Below are 20,785 nucleotides of genomic sequence, written 5' to 3' on the forward strand. Positions count from 1 at the left end.
TATCTGGGCCTGTGGACCTCTGATGTGATTCCGGTGCAATGAACTGTAATCTGTTGGGGTTCTTGGGGCAGTTGGCCTTTACATACCCCAGCTCGTTACACTTAAAACATCGTCCAGCTGACGGGTTACTGGGGCGAGGAGGGTTGCTGGAGAACGGGGTGGTGGGACGATAAGGGGTCTGGAGGGTTCTTTGGGAGGTAGGTGGGGCTTTGGGCGGCCCCCGGTAATAGGGTGTGGTCTGGGGTTGTCCCTTCTGGTCTCCGCTCCAACTGCGACCAGTTTTCTTCTTCTCTGCCACCTCCACCCATCTGGCTCCAATCTCTCCTGCCTCGATTACAGTTTTGGGCTTCCCGTCTAGGATGTATCTTTCTATTTCCTCAGGAACACCCTCTAAGAATTGTTCCATTTGCATTAGGAAGGGCAAATTTACTGGAGATTCAACACTTGCTCCTGACATCCAGGCATCCCAATGTTTCACAATGTGGTAGGCATGTCGGGTAAATGACACGTCTGGTTTCCACCTTAGGGCTCTGAACCTCTGACGAGACTGCTCGGGTGTTATCCCCATTCTGACTCTCGCCTTGGATTTAAACAGTTCATACTTGTTCATGTGTTCTTTAGGCATTTCAGCCGCCACCTCAGCTAAGGGTCCACTGAGCTGCGGCCTCAGCTCTACCATGTATTGGTCAGTAGAGATGTTGTACCCAAGGCAGGCCCTTTCGAAGTTTTCTAAGAAGGCCTCAGTATCATCACCTGCCTTGTAGGTGGGGAACTTTCTGGGATGGGAAGTGGTACCTGGAGAAGGATTGCTAGGGTTTGTTGGGATATTCTGCTGGGCCTTTATCCTCTCCACCTCCTCCACATGCTTCCTCTCTTTTTCCTTCTCCTCCTCCACATGCTTCCTTGCCTCCATTTCCCTCTTGTGGGCAGCCTCCTGTACCTCCTTCTCCAGCCGCATGAGTTCTATCTGTCTTTCATGTTCCCTTTGTTTTTCCTCAGCCTGAAATTTGGCTAATTCCAGCTGTAGTCGAGCTGCGGATTTTGTCATTCTAAGCTCTCTGTTTTTAACTAACTTTACACCCGAGGTTTAGAAATAAACAAACAAAACTTGGCTGTAAAATTTTGCTGTGCTGGAATAGAATACCTATTCTCTGATAGTGATTGTCAGCCTACAGAAAAAGGCAATTCCCTTGTCTCTGCTCTGGGCCCAAATTAAAGCAAAAAACCTCCAACTACTTGGAAACCTGCTTACCCAGCCCAAAGAAAAAGCAAATGGGTAGAACACACACCCCCTATTTACTTTTAGGAAGAAAAGAAAAAAGAAACCTCTGGGTTGGAAGACTGTGAATTTCCCTGCAGGAGTTAAGTACTCTGCCTCTAGGCAAAGAAAGCCTGCAATTCACAAAGATAATCCCCTTTTGTCTCTGCTTGGCCACAAAGCAGAGAAAAAACAAGCTGCTTTCAGTTTCAGCTGCTTTCTGGATTTCCTTTCCAAAGGAAAAAAAAATTCCTTTTTAAAATCTGTATTTCTAGTTCAAAAAATCTCAACTGGATCTCAAAATGATTTCAGGTTAATCCCACCACTATGCCACCATGTCAAGGTTCCTCCCCCACTCTGAACTCTAGGGTACCGATGTGGGGACCTGCATGAAAAACCTCCTAAGCTTATCTTTACCAGCTTAGGTCAAAACTTCCCCAAGGTACAAAATATTCCACCCTTTGTTCTTGCCACTACCACCACCAAACTAATACTGGTTACTGGGGAAGAGCTGTTTGGACGCGTCTTTCCCCCCAAAATACTTCCCAAAACCTTGCACCCCACTTCCTGGACAAGGTTTGGTCAAAAGCCTCACCAATTTGCCTAGGTGACTACAGACCCAGACCCTTGGATCTTAAGAAATCCCCCCTGTAAAATCAGGATGGTAGATATCTTACAGGGTAATTAGATTCAAAAACATAGAGAACCCCTCTAGGCAAAACCTTAAGTTACAAAAAAGATACACAGACAGAAATAGTTATTCTATTCAGCACAATTCTTTTCTCAGCCATTTAAAGAAATCATCATCTAACACATACCTAGCTAGATTACTTACTAAAAGTTCTAAGACTCCATTCCTGGTCTATCCCTGGCAGAAAACAGCATAGACAGACAGACAGACAGACCCTTTGTTTCTCTCCCTCCTCCCAGCTTTTGAAAGTATCTTGTCTCCTCATTGGTCATTTTGGTCAGGTGCCAGCGAGGTTACCTTTAGCTTCTTAACCCTTTACAGGTGAGAGGAGCTTTCCCCTGGCCAGGAGGGATTTCAAAGGGGTTTACCCTTCCCTTTATATTTATGACAGCTATGGTCATAGGTGGGGTCAGGAATTGAAACCACATCCCAGTCCCATTGAAATCACATAACCCGACTGGGCCAATTTGAAAATACCCCAAAGCACCAGGCTGAAACTTTAGGCACCTAAATCAAGCTGACTGAGATATTTGGGGGGAATGTAAATGCATTTTTCAGGGCACGGAAACTGTGTGTGAATCTGGGTCAAATTGGTGAATAGTTTCAGCAGAAAATAAATGGAAAAATGTTTCAGAAATGTTGGAACACTTTCTTTTGACCCAAACACATCTTTGCCTTGTTTCAGTGAAAAAGAAAACTGAAAAATCAGTTTTGGGTTGAAAGAAACCTAATTTTTCTTCCTCACAAATTTTTCAGCTTGGCTATCAAACCGAAAAATCAATTATATGCTCAAATCTACATCTAAACACTTTTGGAAATCTGATCCCATGTCCCTTGGGAGGTCTGCCATGCCTGCTCTGGGAAGAATAGGTTTCACTTGCACCTCCCACTCCCGATCTACGGGTCCAGATGCACTTCCTGTACTAGTGCTGCCATTGGCATCGTCTGCCAGCCGGTGGAAAGGAGAACTTTCTTCTGTAGGACAAAGTGGTCGCGGGCGGTATCCATCACTGTTTATTCACTGAACCTCTGTCTGGAACAGTCGTCACTCAACAGCCAGTGTATTATTTCTGCAATATTTCTCCTTTCGGGCTTGTCCTGTGTGGCTGAACTGAGGCTCGGACGAAAGAGGGTGCAGGGAATCGCTCCTTTGCCTTGTGCCAGTGTGTGGGAGCCGGGCAGAATGCTGACCCCTTTGTCTCCTCCAAAGCTCACTGACCTCAAGTGGGATTGACATTGTTCCTTGACTTCAGCTGGGCTTTGGCCCAGGCTCCAGGCAATGGTTGTGGGAGGCTGACTAACATAGAGGACTTGGGCCTCCCCGGACTTGGGAAACACAGTCTAAAGGGGAGGACACGTGACCGCCCCAGTTGTTTCCTCTGCCCAGTGACCCACCGCCCTGCCCTGTGCCCAGCCCAGGACTGCAGCGCTCTTCCCTCCTTATGTTACTTGCAGTGGCGAGGTGGTGGAGCGCTGTCCTTCTCTCCCTGTGCCTCCCCCGGCACAGGTTCGGCCGCTCTCCCTGGCAGCCTGCCAGGGAGCGGGATGGAGCATGAGAGAGCCTGGCTGGGAGACAGCGAGAGCTGACTCCCTGGGGGGCAGGGGCTGAGCATGGGGGATGGGGAAGTGGAGGGGGACTCTGACTCACCTATCCCCGACAGCAGGGCTCGGGCTGGCAGCTGCTGCCCAGCCAGGCTCTCTCAGGTAGGAGCGGCCGTCTCCCTCTCCGCCAACAGGCCAATCTGGGGGTGGTGGGCACTTGACCTCCCCAGGCCCATCCTACGCATCACCTCTGATGCCCGGCAGCAACTCACGGTCCATAGGAGAGACCTGCACAGCCAGGTAAGGGGCCTGGCCAGCTCTGCGCTCCACCTCTCCTGTGGCTGATCCTAGCCGAGGAGGGGTGGGTGTGTGTGTGTGAGTGCATGTGGCTCTCTGCTGAAGCTCCTTTCCCCAGCCTCCCTTCCTGCATCTCTGCTCCACAGGCAGCCCCCACATAAGCCATGCTGGGGTGGGCCGGGCAAAACCTGAATTTGGCTCCACGCCTTTTGCTTCTAGCCATAAAGGAGAGGAAGATCCTGCCCCGAGCCCGGGAACTCTTCGTCGCTCGGGTTCCTGAGCGTGTTTGACAGTGCAGAAGCTGCAATGGTGCAAATCATGGAGCGGCAGGGAAAGTGCGCGTGTGTGTGTGTGGAGGGGGTGAGGGGGAGCATTTCTCTATTTAGAAAGTAATAATGTGGCTTAATTATAGCAGCAGCTGGCAGTGCTAGGCTGAGTGAGGTGAGGCCTAATTATTGCACGTGGCAGCTGTCTACTCTGTGCAGCCCGCTGCTGGGAGAAGTGAAGACTCCTTCCAGCAGACAGGTCGGAGGACGGAAGGAGGAGCGAGGCAATCCCCGGGCCTGCTGCAGAGCTATGGAAGAGTGATTATGAGAGAGGAGAGGGAACATCCTGCCGCGCCCCAGCACTGGGCACAACTTAGCTCTGTAGGTTAATGGCCAGGAGCATCAGAAACCAGAAACCCTTTGTGGGGAGGGATAGCTCAGTGGTTTGAGCGTTGGCGTGCTAAACCCAGGGTCGTGAGTTCAATCCTTGAGCAGGCCATTTAGGGATCGGGGGTAAAAATTGGGGATTGGCCCTGCTTTGAGCAGGGGGTTGGACTAGATCAGTGCTATTCAAAGTGCCGGTCCGCGAGCCATCAGCTGCTGGTCTGTGCGCACATTGGAAAAAAAATTGCCAGTTCCCCCACATCAGATAGCTTGAGAAGCACTGGACTAGTGAGATCCCTTCCAACCCTGATATTCTATGGTATTTACACTGACCTAGCTTTCAAGGGTAGACTAGGCCTCTGTCTGCACTCAGACAAACCCCTGTTGACTCTTTGGAAGTAGAACTAATTAATAATTGAGCAGGGCCATTGGGATTTGCCCTGTAACAAGCTCCTGCTAACAATGCCCCTATACTTGCCAAAAGAAAAGGAGTCCTTGTGGCACCTTAGAGACTCACAAATTTATTTGAGCATAAGCTTTCGTGAGCTACAGCTCACTTCATCGGATGAGCTGTAACTCACGAAAGCTTATGCTCAAATAAATTTGTGAGTCTCTAAGGTGCCACAAGTCCTCCTTTTCTTTTTGAGAATACAGACTAACAAGGCTGCTACTCTGAAACCTATACTTGCCGTGTCTCCTGGCTCATTGTCAGACCAGATTCTAGTAGGTTCTCAGAGATGTTTCAAACTTCCTTTGCTGTTAGTCTGTTAGCTCTTTGAAGAGACTTATCTGTACTCATGTTCAGAGAGGAACAACCAAATTCGATTGGTGATGAGGGAAAATGGGATTCAGAGCTTTTTGACTCCTGCTCCCTAGCCAAAGCGACTGTAGACTGGTGGTGACAGATATGTTATTCTCTGCTTGCTTGGTGGTCTAGTATCTGAAATGATTCTGGTGGTTTTCAATCTAGTTTCTAGTGCCCATGGAACAATATCCACCACACTATCAGCCTAATCCAAAGTCCAACTGAAGCCAATGGGACATTTCCAATAAGCTTCATTGAGCTTTGGATCAGGCCCTACGTGTACTTTCTGAAATTACAGGGTAGGCCCTAGATACTGCATTACCAAAGTACATTACACAGAATAAAGCAACAAAAAAGGCCCAACCCCATTTTCTCCTCTTTGCTGGTCGTCTTTAACTCTCTTCACTGCCAGAGGGATATAAAAGCGCCTTGGCATAACAGAGAATACAGCCCTTCAGTCCACATTTCTCAGTTCACCATCATGCTGAAATTGTTGATCAGCAGACAGCCAACACTTAAATGTTACAAGCTTTTATTATTTATTTCTACAATGGAGAATTACCACAATGTGTTATTTTTCTTTACTGATCCAGCTTCTGAAACCACTTAAAAAGCTTTCCATCAAAGCGATACAGTGGTGCTGACAGACCAGAGAACAGTTTACACTGGGGAAAGCCACGTTAATTATCAGACTTACAAGCAGAGCTGATAGCACACACATTTGATTTTCATTTAATGTTTAAATAAGCTCACTTACAATGGCAAAGTGCTTCTTGTTTAATTGAAAACTACCAAGTTTTCTACCCCTGTCTTTCTCTGTTTCATTCTGGCCATGGAAATGAAATGAAAGATGAACAGAAAAAGCCAGCATGGAATAATCAGAGACACGGGGCTCACTGGACCATCCACTAATGCTACTGTTGAGTTTGCTGCAGTCCTCCAGAACTAACTTGTCTTTTAAAGGGTATCCTTGTCCTTCAGAATTCCTCCTGTGCTGGGTATCTGTCTATATATCACCATATGCACCCCTCTATCTATGAGTATTATCTATTTATTGCCATACGTATCCCTCTATCTATGGAGGAGATTCCTCTGAAAGGTGAATTCCATTGAAAAACACTGAGTTCCTGCTAAAAAAAAGGCACCCTTCCTGAAAAGAGAGAAGGGATTTTAAGGGTCTTGTCTGTCTGGAAAATGCATGTCCCTTGTTTGTGTGGACATCCCTGGATTTTCTGGCTGGCATAACACACAGCAGTGGCTGATATTTTTAGTACCTCCAGACATCTGATGCCTGCCAAGGTCACTTTCTATCAAAAGTGATGATGAGCCAACATGGCAGAATGTAACAACGCAGTCACTTCCCAACAAGCTGCTTTAACATGCATTGCAGCCTCTTGCCAAGGAGAGAGATAAATGAGGTGAGAGGTATGGCAGAGCTACTTAGATTGTTTTATACTCCCTTTGCTCTTTCCTCAATGTGTTGTCATGTCACATACTCACCAAGCTGTACCTGGCAAGAGAAACAGAAGCTGATTGAGTGTTTGTGATGACACAGGTTGGGGGTCTCTCACCATGCTGGCACCTCCTGTGGGCCATCTTGGGGATTAGCTCCACAGGTCAGTACACCCTCTCCTGATGGTGCCTTGCACGCCATCACTTCTGCTCCCAGACCCATGTCACTCCAAGGACTGCAGCATCCTTTTTATGAACAGCCCTCTGGGCGTGCCAAAATCTGTGCTCACCCCTTGTGCTCCCAGTGGCGAGTGGGTGGACCTGGGCCTGCCCACTACTCCAGGTCCCAGCCTAGGGACCCTGTAGATGGTAGACATGTGCAGCATCCCCTCCAACCTCTCAGTGCATTTTCCTGGGCTATTTCCCCATGACCGCAGAAGTTTCTTTGCCCTTACCTAGGGCCTAAATATGCCAGGCCTAGCAGCTAGCCAGGAGCTCTCTCTTGCTCTCCTGTTTCCTCCCAGCACTGCTCTGTCCAGGGTGCTAGGTTCCTTCCACCTGCAAGGCACCCAGTTCTTCCTCCTTGAGCTCCAGGGATTAACTGACACTGCTCTGTCCTGAAGGTCTTCTTATATGGGCCTACTAGGTCCTGACTGGCTGCTCCTTACAACCGCTCTCTGATTGGCTGCTTCCTGTGCAGCCTCCCTAAGGCTGTATTAACCCCTTGCATGCCACTGTGAGGCGGATGCCCCATCAAAAGGTCTGCAAGCGTTTGCTGACTGGACTGGCTACGACTTCTAAAGTAGAACCAACAATGGATTAAGGTTATGCATGACATGCAAAAGTGTGGGGATAGAACCTGGTCACGATTTCTTGTCTTTTAAAGGGTATCCTTGTCCTTCAGAATTCCTCCTGTGCTGGGTATCTGTCTATGTATCACCATATGCACCCCTCTATCTTAAAGAAGCCCAAACTCACTCAGGACTCAGACCTTCTCATGAATTTCAGGGAGATTAAAGCAGAATTTCAGGGGAAAAGAGACAGGTTCAGCTGTAGCCCCCTGAACACTGGAATCTGTGTGTCTCCGGTAAGGTCATCATTGCACAATGAATATCACTTTGCACAACTTTCCTGTTCAGGGGGAAGGTTAGTTGTCTGTAACTTTAAGGCCAAAGGCAGGCTCCAGAAGCCACTGTCTGTGTGGAATGCCAGGGGCTTCACTGGGTAATTCAGTATGGATTGAGTGGCTTACATGTCCAGGCCCAGAGACCTACTATAGAGAAACTCAAGAGTTTGGGTCCATGGATTCAGCAAAAAACTCTAAATCAGAACCAGCTGTCTCAAAACTGGACCCCAAATCACTGGAAAATGAACTTAGAGAATCTTTCAGCTAGAGATGGCTCCAAAGCAACCCATTCTCAGATCTGGACTCGTCAGAATGGTGACAATTCAACCTGATCACTACGGTTGCTGAAGCTGGGCTGAATTTTGACATTGGGCCATAGCCTCAGCTGACATGGGCCAGCACACAGTTGGTTGATTTCAATGGAGCTGTGCTGATCTGTGCTAGCTGATGGGCTGGCCTTCAGTTTGTATTGTAACCTACACCCATGGGATGGGGAGGTTGGGGGAAATCCTGGTGAACTTCACGGACTCATGTGCACCAACTCTTTGTGCGTTGGCCAAGCAGACAGCAAGGTATTGAAGTGACTGCCTAGCACGGAAATTGTGGCCAGGGACTTTTCCCTGCATCACTCGCAATTTACCTTGGTGGTGCAGCCAGAGCAAAGAATTACCAGAAAAAGAAACAAATATGTTATGCGCTTATCATCATTCAAAGTTGTGCTGTCCCCACACAGTGGGCTGGCATTTCCCTTCCCTGCTGGAGCAGCAGGGATGTTGTAAACTGCTCTGAGAACAAAGTCATGGCTCTTGGAGACACCGAGAAGAAAGACAAGGAAAGGAATATATGTAGGTATATTTCTTTAATTGTTGTTTGGAAAACTGAGGCAGCCATTGTCAATCTTGTTGACTGGGTCCCTGCAGGTGGCTGAAAAGTGGTGGCTGTAGTACCCAGCGCTAATTTTGCTGTCTAGACAGAGCAGGATCTGCAGACTTCAAAACCTGCACTCACATCAAAGCCACGTATTCTCAGCCAACGAGAAATGATGGGCTAGGTCCTCAGCTGGTGTCAATTAGCGCTACGCTGATTTACTGCAGCCCAGGATGTGGTCCAACGTACCTGGGTTTGCAGGCACCATCTATAATACAATGCTCTGTGTGCAATGCATCGCGTGGATCAGGTTGCGATACACGCTCGTGCAAGTGGGGTCAGGGGACACAGCTTCAGTCTCCCCATCTTGCGCAGCACACACAAGGCACAATCACAAGGGTAGTCCCTGTGAGCATGGGCTGCTTGTGCCTTGCTCCCTGTGGGAAGCAAATCACTGCCTCACTGGGGAGGGGTGGGGAGAGGGCTGAACCATGGCTCGCTTCTCTCTAGCTGCATGGGCCCATGGAGCAGGGCCAGTGTACCAGAGAGGAGCAAGGGGCTCTATCCTAGTGGAAGGAGCAGTTTATACATCTCCATATGCACCAAGCAGCCAGGAAGAGACATAACCCTGGGGCCGTGCAGCTCTACACTGGCTGCTATCTATGGCTTTGCGTAAGCTTCCCAATCAAGCCCTATCTGTATATCATAATCATATGTGCATTCCCCTCACTGCTTAGTTATTATTAATAACTATTTGTATTACCATAGTGCTTAGGAGGCCAGTCCTGGGAGAGGATACATTGTGCTAGGGGCTGTATTCACCTTGTTGTTTCTTGTCTTTGTCTGCAAGTTCTTTGGGGCAAAATTAATCTTTTTTGCTTTGTGTGTATACAGCCCCTAGCACAATGGGGCCCTGATTCCTGATGTGGCCCCTACACACCACTCATAACATCTCTCTGAAGGAGTTAAGTGGTGTGATCTCTATCTTACACCATGGGGAAAATGAGGCCATGAGAGGTGATTTGTCCAGAATCACAGGAGTCACTGTAAGAACTGGCTCATCTATGCAGGAGTAATGCGCTCTACAGGGGTCTGATTTCTAAAATGTACCACCATGTTATGCATTAATTGGCCCATGCAGAACCTGCTGGTGCACACCAAAGGTTCCCTCGTGTGTTGTAACACAGTGCTGTTTGAAGCAGTACTATGTTAAAGTGCACCAGCAGGGTCATCATGGGTCCATTAATATACAACACAATAGCACCCTTGAAAATCACCTCCCACAGAGCACTACCCCACCATGAAACAAAGCCCTGGGTGCAGAACTCTGGAGTTGCCTGCACCATCCCAGTGTTTGCACTGACCACAGTGCCATGTATCTCTCTCAGATACAGTATGAATGTGTATGTGCGTGTGTGTGTGATTGTCTGTATATCGTTGCAAATGCAGCAGCTACCAACAGTTAGCACAGTGCTATCTGAGACTGCACAGTTAATTCCTGTGCAAAGTACCAGGAAAATTGGGATTTCAGATTCACTTTCCCACAGTGAGTGCCATTTCCTCTTTAATTACCATTGTCTTTAGTAGTAGCAAGTTATCATTGCATTCCCCTTTTAAAGATAGGTAAACTGAGGCACAGAATAGCTCAATCTTAAAGCCAGGAAGGACTCATTAGATCATCTAGTCTGGATAGCACAGGCCCTAGAATTTCATCCAGTTACCCCTGTATGGAGCCCAATCACTTGTGTAATTGTTAAATGACTTTCCTCAAGTTAGTCAGCAAATCATTGGCAGAGCTGGGAATAGAAACCCAGAGTCCTGGTCATCTAACCACTAGATCACAAACTCTCATTATAAGCTTCCTTTTGCTAATGAGCTGAAGGGAGCTGGTTTTAACACAATGTGTATGGTAAAAACTGCTGATTCTGTCAATTGTGTGTGTGTGAGAAACAGGAGTAGGAGCATGAGCTGCCCTTGGTGCTCTCTGTGCTGCAGCCACATTTATCTGCACGAGAGTATTTTTGGATCTAATGATCTACTAAACCCCTCTGACTGGTGATGGAAAAGAGGAGTCCATCACCGTGGTTCCTGGGATTCTGTGTGAACAGAAATGTAACCGATCTGGAGTGCAGTAATTGTTTCCCAATACAGCTTGACTAGGTCTGACTGATGAGAGCAATCAGTGCAGTAACAGAGAATGGGAACATGAAAAGGAGACTCTGGTGTAATGTTCTGACACACGGAACCTGATGCATTACAGTACGTGAGGAAATCAATACAGGACGGAAGACGTGGAGCATTAAAGAATTGCATAGGGCCTACACAGTAGGCTTGATTTTGATCTCACTTACACTGGTCTGACTGGTTTAACTCCTTTAAATGAATGAAAGTCCTGATTAACACTGTTGTAACTGCCTCCTTCCCCCCAGCGTGCACACCCCCCTCCCCCATAAAGTGTGGCTAGGGACAGGGAACTCAGTGAGAGGAAAGGCATCACAGAATTTTCCATGCATTCTTCCATGGGAGCTGGGGGGTGGGAATAGAATTCCCCTTGCCCTGCAACAGAAAGCAAGGATCTGCCCCACAAGCTCTGCAGATACCCTGAGACCCATAGGGATCTTCCAGCTCCAGGCTTCCAGTGCCATTATATTTCAAGGGGACTCTCTGTTGTGCTTATGGGTGGGGAGAACATGCCCATTCTGCCCAGCTCCACTCCTGGCCTCCTGTCTGTCTTTCCCCTTCCTCCTTTTTGATTGCTGGCCCATCAGAGAGCCTTCTGCTGGGCCCCGGTAGAGTGATGACACAGAGGCAGCTGTACCCCTTCTCCATGGGTTGGAGGAGTTCTGTCCTCAGATCAAAAAGCCACAATCTAGCCCCCCGGCCGAGATCAGACACCTGCTTGTTATGGGCCATCTTCCTCCCTCCCTCATTTAATGTAGAACAGGGTGTTGTTATTTTCACTGAATAATGTGGAACAAACTTAAAATGCTTAAGTGTTGATGAAAAGCTTGGATCTCCGCAAGTGCGATTAATGTCCTTCTGCCGGAGGAAAGTCACTTTGAGAAATGTGGATGCTGATTCTGCATAATCCCCCCATTAATCCCATGTCAGATATCGTGTTCACTAGAAAAACACAATGAGGCTCTTCTCTCTCTCGCTTTCTTTTTTAAAAAAATGAACTGTCCTGGGTCTAGTGCTTTCAATGTAGCTCATTGGAATCAGACACTTGCTGCCTTGGACACCTCTACCCTGTTATAACGCTGACCTTGGGAGCCAGAAAATCTTATCGCGTTATAGGTGAAACCACGTTATATCAAACTTGCTTTGATCCAGGGGAGCGTGCAGCCCTGCCCCCCCGGAGCGCTGCTTTACCCCGTCATATCCGAATTCGTGTTATGTCGGGTGGTGTCATGTCGGGGTAGAGGTGTATGTTCCTTGCCTTAGTACTGGCTGCTTTCCCCTTCCATTGCCTGTGGCACAGAGCAAAAGGAGAGTGAACTGGGTACTCCAAGGCTGTGCCTGGGTGGGGGTGGTGGGGAAAAGCTGATAATAATACAAGATAATACAAGAGTCACATAGGCAGGGGTCACTCTGAGATAAAGCTCTTTGGCTCTAGTTAGATGAAAACAGTATGGTCCAGTAGGCAGAACGCTGTTCTCCAATTGGTGAGATTGTTCTCCAGTTGGCTATTCCTGACTCTGCCATAGGCCCGCTGGGTGACCATGGGATAAAGTCCCCCCCCCACCCCATGCCTCAGCTGTGAAATAGGGATAAAAGCACTGACCTTCTCTGTAAAGTGCTTTGAGATCTTCTGATGAAAATCACCGTAGAAGAGCTAGGTATTAATATCATATCCCAGTATTTGTTTAATCAGAGTGCACATGCATACCTCACTTTCCTCTGAGACATCTAGTCCCAATGGAGCATTGAACATATGACCTACGAAGGAAAACAATGCCACAGAACATTCTTAGCCAACCCTTTTCCCTCTCTCTCCTTCCCATTCTGGTGGGGCTTGCATTGCACATAGGTTATTGCTGTCATCTGTTGTAAAGAGTGGTAGTGTATCCACTTTCCCATATTCATGCTAGTGGCAGAGTGTCTCTACAAAAGTTTAAATATAGAAGAGGAGGATGTTTTCCTCCCGACAAGGACAGCACAGTGTCCAACCACCCCACCCACTAAACTCCAGACAAAACTGTGTATTGCAGGGTGATTTGAAATCCTCCATGGAATCTGTTTAATGTAGGCGCATAGCATCATGACAAAGGCTTGCAATTAGTTCCTGTAGAAACCATGCTTCTTAGAGTTCCTTCTGAGGGAAAGGGAGTGAAGATGTGACCAGATTAGCACATCACTTCCCCATTAATTCAGGTACAGAACAGCTATTTTAGAAACTGGGATTCCAGATCTGAATACCTGAGCTGGGTCAGATTTCGGAGACCGGGCCTTTCCCTGGAGACAACTTTTGGGTCAGGCATCTGGGCAAGTAGCAAAGATGCTGGGACCTCATTTTGGCTTCTTAACGGAAGGATCGGCTAGACACTGAGTGCACCAAAAATGTCACTAAGGACCCGCTGAGTAATAATTAAGAAAATTAATAATTATTAATGATAATGCTTGATTGCAAATGCTTTATGGCAAGGACCACCTTTTCACATATTTGTACAATGCCCATCACAAGAGGGGCTTGCTCTTTGGTTGGAGTCTCTGTAATAAATAATAATGCTTTGCTGTAGTTTCTTTCATCTGAGGCTCTCAAAACTTCATTAGCTGCTACATTCCCTTCTGGTGAGATTGGCATCACTAGGTTCATTTTACTTAGGAACTGAATGAGACTTGCCCAGGTTTTCTGGGTTAGTTAGTGGCAAATATAAGGAAACAAATTGCCAGTGACCCCCCTACTCTAACCATTAGACCCATCAATGGAAACTTCCCCTGAGCAACAGATCACAAGTGTAACACATACATACCTCTGTCTCTCTCAGTCACAACAAGATGCTGAGGAATACACCTCTTCCCCATTCTTGAGAGACTAATGAGAACATTTTCCCATGATTACCTCACTTAGGCACTCCCTTTCTCTCCACAGCAAAGGGGCTAATGGTAAGGATATTTAACAATGTGATATCACTTTAATGTGGAGTGTGTAAATAAAGCTCTTATAACTCTGTAATTACTTCTGCATTGTGCATATGAACTGTTCATCTGCATAGAAGGGTCTACAAAGAGACAGGCTGATCTCAGAGACCTTTCCATCCTCTAAACTGGAGGGTCAGTGTGAAATCCTGAAAATCTGAGGCTACAAAAGGGCTGCAAGTCACCCTCCAAAAAAGGTGTAGTTTTCCATGCAACACAAACTGAGAGCAAGATGCAGGAGGGTCAGACTATGGAGTTACTGGTGGGACTGCAGAGTTGGAGGTGTTTAGAGATCTGAGAGTTGTTTAGGTGTAAGACAGTAGAGCATATGGGAGAAATTTGAGAGATTGTGACCCTACACTGAAAACTGCTAGCCACCTGACATTTAAATCTGATCACTGAAGTGCCTTAGCTGTCTCCTTGGCCCCATACGATGAGATAGCTAGTGCTCGGACATCATCCAAACCATGGTGGACTTTATAGATCAATGCCAACTCCTGGAATTGTATAAGGAAGTGAGTAGGGAGCCAGAGGAGAGGTGTAGTCACACATGGAGCTGGTGGGGAATTGTCCAACAAAATGGTGTTTCGGCCAAAAAATACAGGAAACGGAAATATTCTGAGGGAATGTTTCCTTTTCAATCAACAAAAAGTCCACGAGGGAATGGGTTCTCAGGTCTAGGCTGGAATTTCTGATCAGACGAGAGAGACTATGACAATGGTAGGCGATAGCTCAGTGGTTAGGGCTCTCCCCTGTGCCCTAGAACAGTGGTTCTCAAGGGAGGCGTGAGCTGGGTGCTTTTCTGTTGGCCTTTTTTTTTTTGAAGAGCTTTGGCTGTCAGCCCTGGGTGGCTGGGGCTTGTGCACTAGGGTTACGCACACCTGGGAGGTGGCGGGGGGATAAAGGGGCAGATGGACCCCACCCTTCCAGCTGGGGGCCAGACCCCCTCACCCCAGTCTGGCTCCCCTCCCCTCAGTCCTTCATTGGAGATAGCCTGGGCTCTCCTTCCCCCTCTACCCGCCATCCTTCACCTGGAGGCGGTGGCGGGACTCCCGCCGTCAGCCCTGGGGCAGCAGGGCTCTGGCTGTTAACCCCAGGGTGGCAGCAGCAGCCCAGAAGTAAGGGTGACAATGGGACCCTAATTCTGCTGTGAAAAGTGATATTGACACATTGCTGCCCTTACTTCTGCACTGCTGCTGGCAGGGCGCGGCCTTCAGAGCTGGGCAGTGGCTTGTGTGCTTTTGTGGGAGAGCAGGGGGCGCAAAGGATGACAGACACAAAGAAAGAGGGCATAATGCAATAAGCTTGATACCCATTGCCCTGGAAGACCCAAGGTCAAGCCTCTTCTCTGCCTGAGTCAGACCAGGAGCTGGAAGCTGGGTTTCGCGTTGCCTGGGTAAGTGCCCCTAACCACCGGGCTCTTGGTTCTCCCTTGCTCTCCTTTCATTGCCGTACAGAACGGGGATGGGGGAAACAGCCAAATGTTTCATGGGACGGAAAACTTATGGCTGAGTTTCCTATGGCTGAGTTTCTGAGTGAGCAGGAAGACACATTGTGGCCTGGCCATACGGTCTTCAAGGCTACCACATACGGGTGAGTCCAGCTGAATGTCACAAAGCTCTGGATAATTGTGGCTACATCTGTCTCAGAGAAAAAAACAGTGGCAGTCACCTTTCTTGGGGGGGCACATGAAGAAAGTGCATTGGCCACCCGTGCCATGTGAGAAGCTAAGAGCAGAGTGTGGGAACAACTTTTGGTTCCTGCCAACCTGAACCAGTTCCCAAGAATGGACAGGCCATTAGCCCAAGATTTAGGTTTCTTCTGTTGCCCAAAATAGCTCTTTCCATTTCATTTTTTTACTTTAAAGTTTCTTTGGGCCAGAACAGAAGCTGCACCCATGTAAAAAAGTGGTCTTTGGCTTTTAGTGATGATCACATCACATGCTACTTAACATGACAGGAAACCCTCCCTTAGCAGCTACTATCAGTGGGGGAAAAAAAAGAGCATGTAACAGCTGTTCTCAGCTATTGCTGCCTCAGGAAATCTCTTTGTATAGTTAAGAAAGGCTGGTTGTCAATAGGTTGCACACCGCATAAAATATTAGCCCCAAATATAATTTTATCATTTATGAAGCAAGTATGTTTTGCAACCCAAGACATGCAATCTTCTGGAATTGCTTTAGGACTTTGGATGCTGCACGCCAACCTTCTGATGGGCTCTCAGACCTATGCTTAACACATTTGGCACTAGGTTAGCTGTCTCCCTTGTTTCTTTAACCTATGCACAAATTCCATCTCCTCAGAACAATGGGGCACTGCCAGCAGCAAGAACGATTGTCCTTCAAGGTTCATGAAAGTCACTTGGCCTTGAGTCTTCTGTAAAATGACACCACCAAAGTGTCAGTGAAAAGCATAACTGCCTCTCTGCAGCTGGTGCTGAGTATATAAATTTGGGGTGGAATTCACCCTGGTGCAGGAGAAGTTCTTGGGACTAGCGGCGCTCAGGATTTTCCAGCCGCTATGATGGTTTTGGGGGCCTGACATGATTTTTCAACACTCGGGGTTGGCACTACCAGCCATGGCAGCATTTGAACTGTTGGTGAATCTGAAGTGGTCACAAGAAAGAGTATGGATGCACTATGCCACCTCTTATAAGGACTGCTCCAAACTGCCAGCCCAGAACTCAAGGCAAATCTGGACCCTCTTCTGTAGCCTCACCTTCGTACCTGTCAAGCATATCCATTAAGGTTAAGCCCAGCTCCCTGGAGCCATAAAGACCCAGCCCTGACAGATGTGCTGCTCACTCACAGCAGCGTAGATCCCCACCAAAGTCAATGGAATATGTCATAAATATAGAGGGAAAGGGTAGCAACCTGTATATCTCCTTAGCAACTGTACTGGATTGCCTTACCTGTAAAGGGTTAAGCAGTTCAAATAACCTAGTTGGCACCTGACCAGAAGGACCAAAGAACATATTTTCAAATCTGGGGGGGAAGAATTTGTTTGTTGTTCTGTGGGTTGTTCCCTCTCTGGACGGAGGGAAAAGCCAAGCAGGTACAATATTTCCTGAAAATATACTTGGAATAATCTATCTAAAATCACAGAAACTGTGAGTAGGGCAAGAAAATGCGCTAGGTTATCTTTTGTTTTGGCTTGTGTCCTAGGCTACAGGCTACATTCCTGTTTTTGTAACTGTGAAGCTTGAGCCCAGAGGGGAATCCTCTGTCTTTTAAATCTTTTTATTACCCTGTAAAGTTACCTTCCATCCTGATTTTGCAGGTGTGAGTCTTTTATTTTTTTCTTTATAAATAAAGATCTTCTTTTAAGAACCTGATTGATTTCGGTGTCCTGAAGACAAAGGGTCTGGTCTGTGCTCACATTGCTAAGACAACTGGTTGGTAGTTTATTGTCAGGCCTCCCCAGGAAAGGGGGTGAAGGAGCTTGGGGGATATTTTAGGGAGACAGGGATTCCAAGTGACCCTTCCCTGAATATTTTGTGAAAATCACTTGGTGGTGGCAACAATATCAGTCTAAGGAATTAGTGCCTTAGAGAAGTTTTAACCTAAGGTGGTAGAATATAAGCTTAGGGGGTCTTTCATGCAGGTCCCCACATCTGTACCCCAGAGTTCAGAGGGCAGGGGTGGAATCCCTTACAGAGTGACACTGGTGTAAAGAGTAAGGGAGAGGAGAATCAGGTCTATCCTGTAGGCACGGTAGCTGTTGAAAATCTGTGTGTTGTGGGCCTCCCAGTACTGAGAGCCTTAAGTGAACTCACCAGGCCTGACTTTCACCTGACACCCACTTTACATCAATGTAACTCTCTTGGCTTCTGTAGTCACTCCTGATTTACACCAGTGTAAGTTTTATGGTGAAGAGCTATTCTCTTTAGTGGATGAATACACCCTATCAACCTGGACATCTATATGGTACTAACCAGTCTCCTGAAGTGTTGTCCCAGTATGCAGTTAGGCAAAGTACCTGAGGACATGCGGAACTTTAAGCATGTTAATCCCATTGAGTTCCATGGGGCTATTCATGGGTTTAAAGAATATGACTGTGTTTCAGTGCTTTGCTGAGTGAGAGCACTAGTCTTGCATAAAACCTCATAGCATGTGGGATTTTCGGCTTCACTTGTTCTCAAGTCCTGAGGCCCAATTCTGTCCTTAGTCAAATTGGTGTAAATCAGGACTAAAAACCCGAAGACTTCAGTGGAGTAAAAGGGAGCTCAGAATCAAGTTCCTGCTCTGTGATGCTGATGCAGTTCTTCATGGCTTGAAGTTGGAAGAACCCTGAATATGAGAAGGTAAATAACACTAATTAGTCTAAACCTTATTTTGAGGCTGCAGCAAGGAGCAAATTACCCCAAAGGTCACAATGATTAGCAAACAATTAAGCCCAGTGTTCCATCTTAACTGACTCTATCGTAGTTAGAGGTGGCTAATTTCCAGCATCAAGAAAGGGAGAGATGCGGTGGGGGGGAGAGAATGGGATTCTAAGCACACAACCTGCAAAATTAAACTAAGAATTAATTTCCTCTATTATAACTGATTATTGTAAATTAAAACTAGAAGAAAATAATTGGTAGCATGTAGCTTTTAGTGTTTGATGCAGATTAGGAGAATTAAATTTTTTTATTAGGAATGCTAAACTCATCTGCCACACTCTTGCGTCTTTAGCAATATACGTTTTTCCTGATTACAGCTAATGTCAGAGTGGCTTCATTAAGCCACTGGTATTTATTTACTTCACTGAGGCTTGAATCTTTATCCCAGCTCTCAACCTGGGCTCTGGGCAGATGAACAGGAGGTAAATTAGGATGGTTCTTCCCCCAACCTCTTTCCCATCTAAGGAGCACTGTAGAGCTGCTCAGTGTGACAATGTGTATTATGTTCAACCCTTTTATAAGACTATGATAATTGTTTTTTTACAAAGTATGCCTTGTGAGGTATCATTTGAAAACTCATAATTTGCTGGTCATTGTTGTCTTGGTAAAATACGTGTGGCAACATTGTATAGAAAGTTATAAGATTCTACTGTCATTGGCAATCCTTTGGCATTCTAAAATGACTGTCCTCCAATAAAATGACAGCCATTTCTCGCTGGTGGATCCGCAGGTGATTAATGAGACCTATCTGGGATCCACAGACTTGTCACATTTGGAGCAGACATTTCCCAGTGGAAGGGGTGGACATTTCCCAGTGGAACAGACTGCAGAGCATTCTTTCCTTCTTTTCTGTTTCTCCATTTCCTGTTGTCTCCGTTGGATCTCAGAATACTGGCATCCTTGCCACAAAGTCCTTTTCCATTCTGGTCGATAGAGGGCTTGGGTTTCCCATGAGTTTATCTCAATATTGCGTTTCTTCATGTTGACTTTGAGGGTGTCTTTGAAGCGCTTTTTTCACCTTCCCCTTGACTGTTGGCCATGGCTCAGTTGTGAGAACGTGACCTGCGTCAGAAGTCTACATTCTGGCATTCAAAGAAAGTGACCAGCCCAACGGAGTTGGTGGCTGATGACCACAGCTTCAATTGCTGTCTACTGTGTGACATTGCTGAGACATGTTCCAAGTTTTGAAAAGCAGGCACAAATCAGTTCCTCAGAGACAAAGGCAAACTGATGCCTCAGCTGGGTGTCAACAAAATCAAATGGACTATCACCTGGTTAAGTGGCCATTCTTTGGCAGGATAAAAGGTGTGAGCAAGAAATGCACATCTTGGCAAAGGTTCCTGTCTCTACAAACTTGCTGTCTCCAGTACCTCAGCTGGAGATGATTTTCAAAAAAGAGAGAACTAGAAAAAAGGGGAACAGACACCTCCAAAAGACTCCTCCCTTTCTCACTGCCCATGGCATCAACAACACCTGAAGGACAAGGAAATTCATACTGAACTGGGAGAAGGGTCCTGGGTGAAAGGATTCGAGCCAGTAAGACTGCTGGCTAAAGCATGTGGTGAGAGAAACTTTTGCTTTGAATTCATTTAGCTTGCTAGTTTAGATATTGAGTTTTACCTTTTCTTTTCTTGTAACCAATTCTGACTCTTGTGCCTCATTACTTTTAATCACTTAAAATCAGTCTTTCTGTCGTTAATAAACTTGTTTTATTGTTTTATCTAACCCAGTGGGTGCTTGGAAAGAAGTGCTGGCATAGCAGAGTGCCAGGACCATGACCCAAACAGAGGAGAGAACTGGGGAGACAGAAAGTGACCAAGGAGAAGCTGGTCTGGGGTATCAGCAAGAATGGCCTGAAACACTCCTTACCCTACCCCCTTGGGCCGGGATGTCCCAGGTCTCCTCCCCTCTCTTCCCCCTTGGCCCAACCAAGGGAACTGGGGGACGACAGACTGTCACTTGGCCACCAGAGGAGCCACAGCCTGCCCACTAGGCCTGCTGGCCCGGAAGTGAAGCCTGTTACAGGCTACTACCATACTGATAAGAAATGTTCTTATATCAGTGAAGCTTATTCCCACGCAATGTATGGAAATTTAAAGCTTCAGCTAACCCAGCCATTACCACCCATGCATATAAACTGGCCACAGAGTCCTAAGGGCTAAATGTACGTCCTCTTCTCCTGTATCTGAAGATGTTTTTCTACAAGACACCTTTTCCAACTGGAGTTCTAGAAGGAGCAGATTTTCTGCTCTTGCAGATTTTATAGCATGGCTGAACATTAAGTTACATCTGAGCAGCTAGGTTTCCCTGCCAGTTATTTATATATATTTATTTAACCAATTTATTTGGATTATATGAATAATAAGATCTTGCACTTCTATAGGGCTCCCCTTCTCTAGGCTGTCAAAGAACTTTACAAGAGCTACATATGCCTTGCAACATTAGCAGCTGCTCAGCAGCAAACAAGAGAACATTGTTTTTAGGACAGGAAGTGAGGGACATCACCCACCATTGAAACTGCAGGGGGCATTCAAGGAGGTGGAATACAATTACCCTAGATGGAAATGGGCCACAG

Source organism: Lepidochelys kempii, chromosome 19 (assembly GCF_965140285.1).
Source record: "Lepidochelys kempii isolate rLepKem1 chromosome 19, rLepKem1.hap1, whole genome shotgun sequence".
NCBI classification, from domain to species: domain Eukaryota; kingdom Metazoa; phylum Chordata; order Testudines; family Cheloniidae; genus Lepidochelys; species Lepidochelys kempii.